A 6,857-nucleotide genomic window follows, 5' to 3' on the forward strand; every position below is an offset into this window, starting at 1 on the left:
TTCTTAAACGAGGTTCTGAGGACTCTGATAACATTCTGAGTAGTAGGAAGATGCATATAATGTACAACTGTGTGTTTCAGAAACAAAAGAAACTATTGTGTGAGGGTAAATCCATGGTTCAGCGTAGCATCCTCTGTGTTTTTTTTGCCGTTGGTCAATTGCGTCTACATATTGAGGTATTTTGAGATATTTTTACGTGGACAGGGAACTCCAAAAATATCTGACCTCCATTACTTTAATTGGAATTTTACTTTCGGGTGCCTCAGTAAAGACCAAAATGTTTCATTTAGGGAGATTTTCATTTAGATACCCATAATGACCTAAATGAACCCCTCTCCCAATCCCTTCCCACATCCCCATAGCACAAGCGATATGGATGTATCTACACCAATGAACTGCTCTAACAAGCTTGGACAAAACTGCTATTATTCATTAGCATATACAGTACAACTGCATACAATACTGTATATACTTCACATAACGTAAAATCTGGTGAAATTCTTAAAGAAACCGCTTCAATCTTGAATGGTTTTAAGAGGAAAAGAATCCATTTTAATCCATACTCTGTAAATCCCTAACAGGTCAATAAGCTTTTTTATCTTGTCACAACATGGACACCCAGTTAAAGGTAACTTTTACATCAGGTTTAAAGGCAGTTCGAATGCTTCCAATGAGTACACATTTATAAATAAGTAAGATGTTTAATAGAAAATGTCAAACAGAAAATGGCATTCTAACGACATGTGATCAAAAAACAGCAATCATTCACATTAAAACCTAACTCAGTATTTCATGTACCATGTTAAAACTAGTTTATTTCACACTGACACGTCTCCACATTACACCTTTTTCTCAGAAGTCAGATGCTTCTCCCTCAAAGTGCATCTCAACTAACCAAAACAGAGACATGATGCCATCTTGTGTGAAGAAGTGGTACTGCGAAACCATAATGAAATGACCTGCCGAGTAAGTGTTATCAGATGGCATCGATCCTGTCATCTGAGAATAAACAATGCCTACCTCAGTGCCAAATCAAATATTTTCCAGCTATAACCAAATAGCAACATAATGATATGGCCAGCCAGAGTATTGCATTGAAGACATTTTTACTAGTGTATACTTCATGTGTGTGAAACAGAAGAACTGATTGCTGTTGTACTTACATATTAATAAGTTATTTACAAATACAGTGCCTTCAGGAAGTGTTACGGCCTGAATCACATGTGTTCGGGGGAAAAAAATCCATTTAATCAATTTTGAATTTAGGCTGTATCAACAAAATGTGAAATAAGTCAAGGGTTATAAATACTATCTGAAGGCACTGTGAATACCAGTATGCAATACGATAGGCAGATTGTTAGCATCAACTAATACACCACACATAATTACATTAGTACAAACTCAGTGAACCATATAACGCCATCTATAATAGAAGGCACAAAAAGAAACATAAAAAATATTTACTTTTTCATCAGGATGAACATATTCTGCAATCCAAAAATCTCATGTTGGAGGGTAGAGGAGCATGGCAAGGTAAGTAGTCAAAGTAACATATGAGTGTGTGGAGATCTGTTATGTGTCCTTAAACAGTAGATGACGGTCCCAAGTCTTTTACCTGTGGATTTGCAGGTGTGTCTTCAAATGGCTTGCCTGAGTGAAAGCCTTTCCACACACTGTACATTGAAATGGCCTTTGGCCTGTGTGGATAACATAGTGTCTTTTCAATTTCGAGGGAGCCTCGAAGCTTTTGAAACAGATAGCGCACTGATACGAGCTCGCCCGTCTCTCTTTCTCTAAATGTCTCTGAGAACACCTGTGATGATTCAGTTTCCTCTTGGTGGTAAAACACTGACTACAGCCTGCGCAGACGTGAAGGTCGTTGGGAGGTTCTGACTTATATGGAACATTAAACTCTGACCTAAGGCCACCCTCTAACCCGTCCTCCTCTTTAGCACCATATTGTAAATTAGGTCTATCCTCCAGGTAAGAAACATGTTGGTTAGCAATAGGATATGCCTGTTTGTTTTTGGTGGTTTCTTGGTGATATGGATAGGGGCTTAACCAGTTAGGAAGCTGGGGGTGGTTTTGCTGCCCATAATATTCATGCGAGGGAAACTTTTCCACCTCTTTCTCCTCAGCAATACTCCAGTTATTCTCGGACTTCATGCTTTTCACGTCTTCTGACTGTTTAGGGTTTGGGGTTGGTTCATGCTTTCTGTTGATTTCTGTTGATTGGTTTGCACTTTCTGTTATTAAACAGAAGTGATTGTATGATTCACCACCATGACCATTTTGTCTGTAATTACTATTTTGTTTGTAATTTCCAAAACTTTGACTTGGGCCTGGTTCATCTTGATGAAGACCTCCTGCAAAGATGTGTCCCTCCGAAACAGTCCCATCCTCTAGGGGAATGTTGTCCAGTTGAGCCAAGTTGATGTTCCTCTGTTGTTCATCCCCATGCAGTGTGGCCTTATTATAGTGGACCTTCGCGTGAGACTGTAGATGGCAGAGCTGTCTGAAGGACTTACTACAGATGGTACATCTGAAAGGCTTGATGCCCATGTGGACTAATAGATGTCGGGAGAGTTTAGAAGGACAGTTAAACTTCTTCAGACAGGCCATGCACTGGTACACCCCTGATTTCCTAGGTGCAACAGAAAGCAGTGTTTGGCTGTCGACGTCGTTGGTTGGGGGGCAGTTGAACTGAACTAGAGGGACAGCAGAGAGATCACTGCCACTCGATAAAGTATTTTCACTTCTATTATGGATGACTACGTCCTTTCCATTTGAACATGGGGTCCTTTTCAGTCTTGATAAAGACTTGGTCTGCCTGTCTTCATTATGACTAATAGAGGGTTTAGCCTCTTTCCCTTGTTCATGAACAGACTGGTGCACCTTCATATGAACTTTTTGTCTAAACGTTTTTGGACAAGTGGGGCACTGATAGGAACTTTGTCCTGTGTGAACCAGGGAATGCCGCTGTAGCTTGGATGGAGCGTCAAAGCGCTTTGAACAAACTGGGCAACAATAGCGCCCTCTGCCATGGATTGTGGGTTTCTTTTGTAAGATGCAACTCCTTTGTTTGGATTTGCCTATTAGTGAATGGTGTGTCGGTGTGCTGTCAAATACATCACTGGTCTTCTTGTAGTCTGTCTTATGTCCTTGTCTGAGAGATACTGGCTCTGCTGAAGACTTCCTGTCTGTGTCAGTGTCCAATCCAGGTAGCAGCTTCTCACTGGGGTTCCATGCAGGTTGTTGAGCACCATAGTTGGAGAGACTGTCAGTGGAGCAATGACTGAAGGTAGGTCTGACAGGTAAAACATACTGGCTTAGGAAACAATCAACTTCATTGAGGCCTCTGCTGGCTTCCCGAGGTTGAGAAACTTGGTCTAAATGTTCACTTTGATTTCTCTTCACCGCAGAAACAGGCTTGTTCTTGAATATAATATCCCCTGGTTGGTCGGGGGTATCTTCTACTCTTTTCGAAACATTGTCACTTTTTATGTAGTGGGCCTTCATGTGAGTCTGTAGATGGCAGAGCTGTCTGAAGGACTTACTACAGACGGTGCATCCGAAAGGCTTGATGCCCATGTGGACCAACAGATGTCGGGAGAGTTTGGAGGGATAGTCAAACTTCTTCAGGCATATCATGCACTGATTTTCCCTTGCCTTACGCGTGCTTGTATGTGTGTGGTCTGTGCGATTAGACACAGGCGACTTGTTCCTGTTGTCTGGGGAGCGAGTGAGGTCAATATGCTCCTGTGATGCATGTTTTGCGCCGTCATGCAATATTTCTGATAAGTTGTATAAACCTTCAACTACATCTAGTTGTCTCTTACCATTCGCCTCTATGTTGTAAGTTATAGAACTTTCAGAGTTTTGGAAATATACTTTGGAAGCACAATTACTTTGAGGGGGAAGGTAGGCCTTACTTATATTATTTAACTTACGAGGGTGCACAGCAGTCTCTGAAACTTTATGAGTTTGTTGGTGGACTATCAAATGTCTCTTCTGTTTAAATCTCCTTCCACACATGTTACATGGATAGTTCCTTGGCCAGGTTTTTGACCGCTGGGGTTGGGAAATAGATTTGAGACTTTGTCGTGGTAGTGAAGAGTTCCGCGACTTGGCGACCCCAGAGTGAATGCTGTAGTGTACCTTTAGATGGGCCAGCTGCCTAAAAGCACGCCGGCATAGGTAGCACTGAAATGGTTTCTGGCCTGTGTGAATCAGGCAGTGGCTCTTTAATTTGGACGGGGCGCTGAAGCACTTAAAGCACTCAGGGCATTTATGAGAGTTTGAATTCTCAATTATTTTTGTATGTTTGTCCACTGTTTCATCTCTGGAGGATCTATCCTCATGCAGTGTCTGTTTCTCAGGTTCACTCCAGTCATCGTGGTTCCTCATTGGCTCGTCTTTTGTGTGCTGCTTCTCAAACCTCTCGACCGCAGAGTGTTGGGGATTGAGTTCAGCGGTGCAGCGAGAGGAACAGAGAGATTTTTCCTCAACTCTGTCGACAGGTGCAGTTGGACTGATGCCCACCTCCAATGTGCCCTCTGCACCAAATGTGTCCAAGGAGCCTGTCTGCAAACATGCATTTGAGTTATCTATCTTTATAGGAGGGGCATTTTCATATCCACTTGGAAGCAAGCTAGACTTTACATTGCTCTTCCGTTCAATATGTTTTGGATAAAGGTGTGTGTTAATATGGAATTTCAGGTGTGCTAGTTGCCTAAATGCTTTTTCACAGAGGTGACACACAAATGGTCTTTGTCCTGTGTGCGAAAGGATGTGCCTCTGTAGTTTGGATGGAGCAGAAAAGCATTTCAAGCATGTGACACACTGATAATTCTTGCTTTGTGGCCTCCTGTGTTCCATGATGCCAGCTAGCATTGTGTCCACTAACAATATAGTATTATTTCCACTCTTAGGATGTCATCATTCTAGTTCCTCTGTGGCACAGCCCAGCTGCCAATATGGGAGGACAGCATCTGTAGTGAACAAATCATTTAGTCATTTACAAATATTGTGAAATATTATATTATTTGTAAACTAAATTGCCAACACGGGCTACCTTTATATGCAATAAATTATATCAAACAGAATACAATTTGAAACTTAGCCATGTGAGACGAGATTCCCTAAAAACATCCTACTTCGATACAGCTACGACCGGAAGTGACTTTTAGTTACAGGTTAGGAGAACATTTTAGATAACACAAGCCTTTTCCTAACCTTAACCTAAGTCTCCTAACCTGCTGAGTAAATTATACTAACCTGCTACGGAAAAGTAATTTCCGGTCGTAGCTGTACTCCCTCTAGTCAGAACCTGCTCTTAGGGAATCCCAACATGGGAGGCTGGTTGCTTTTGAAACAGCTAACGTTAGCTAAGCTAGCTACTAAAACATGTATGAAACACAATTCATTGATTCGACTCATTTCTGCCAACTCACCATATGGAAACCTTTATAAATTGCTAAATCACGTCTCACGAACTAATAATTAAGTAATAAATACCGTTATTATTTTACAAAAAAAAAGAATTAGCTTGCTATATGAGCTAACACTTCCACCTTCCTCAAAACAAGCCTTTAACTACCGTCCATGATAAGTGCACGGGCGGAAAACGTCTTCGCCATTATTTGTTCCTGGTCGTTTTAGCTACTGCAGAATGCAATTATTTGAACATTTAAATGTGATCAGATTATCTGATTAATCCGATTGTATGCAATATTTGTGGTAGGCTATGGGTTCAATTTGATGGTAGACATTTTTATTTTACAAATGACAAAAGTAACACACTATTTTATTCGATTAAATTAAAAACTATTTTATATAATATAATAAAATATAATACAATACAATATAATACAATATAAACAAAATAAAAACAACCTAACAGGAAGGCTTTAAACACTCTCGACCACATCTCTCATAAAGGACAGTTTTAACTCAGAAAGACAGATAGTGGCTGTCCCCAAGTCCTGTTTTTTCTGTTGAGGCAGCACAATAAAATATTTAGTAGCCTAATCTGATTTACTCCTGAAAATTCACAGTGACAATGGGTCACGCATTGGCCGTGAGACACACACATTTGACCCTCTTCTCACGCTCTCACTGCACACCTCTTATATTTCATGCATTGAAAAGTACTGCTTTTATTTTTCTAATTAGTCCACTTTATTGTCAGCTCGTAAATTTTTCAACTGTGCTCCAAATCGTTTTGAAATTTCGTCAGCAATTTAACTTCACGAGCAAAATCTCTATCATTGTCCTGTCTTGCGACAGCCAGGGTTGCCAGGTCAAGACAATATCCAATGACCACTCAAAACCCGCACAAAATGCATACTAATTAGGCCCCCCAAAAAAGTAACACAAATTATACAATAAACCCTTTTTCTGTAAGGTTATCAAGCCAATTAAGAAGGAATATCGTAGTAACTTGCAATGACGTTAGAAGCTAAATTCGGTTTTCCTCTAATTAATAATTACTGTGAGCCACTATCTATCTTTTCTGACATGACATAATAAAGGAATTTCAGAACCGCTAGTGCATCAATGGATGTTGATTTAACTCGTTTGACTACTATGATTGAGCAATAAGGAACAAGGGTGTATGGTAATTGGCCAATATACCACAGCTAAGGGCTGTTCTTATTCTTGACGTAATGCAGAGTGCCTGGATATAGCCGTTAGCAGTGGTATATTGGCCTTATACCACAAACTCCAGGGTTCTGTTATTGCTATTATAAGCTGGTTACCAACATATACTGAATGCAACTTGTAAAGTGTTGGTCCCGTGTATGGACAGGGCTCGGGTATCACAAAATTGATCACAAAAGTGTTGAAGCTGAATC

General features: G+C 40.5%; 1 non-coding gene across 1 annotated transcript; it reads right to left on the reverse strand.

Annotated features, from left to right (window-relative positions):
- Positions 1-526: 526 nt before the first annotated feature.
- Positions 527-5,603, reverse strand: LOC106571645 (uncharacterized). The gene is made up of 2 exons (XR_014380633.1): positions 5,454-5,603; positions 527-4,991 (listed from the first exon to the last, which is right to left on the reverse strand). It is a non-coding gene; the product is annotated as an uncharacterized LOC106571645 (transcript).
- Between the last annotated feature and the right edge of the window lie 1,254 nt (positions 5,604-6,857).

The sequence above is a fragment of the Salmo salar genome, chromosome 15, assembly GCF_965601325.2.
Source record: "Salmo salar chromosome 15, fSalSal1, whole genome shotgun sequence".
Taxonomy (NCBI): Eukaryota; Metazoa; Chordata; class Actinopteri; order Salmoniformes; family Salmonidae; genus Salmo; species Salmo salar.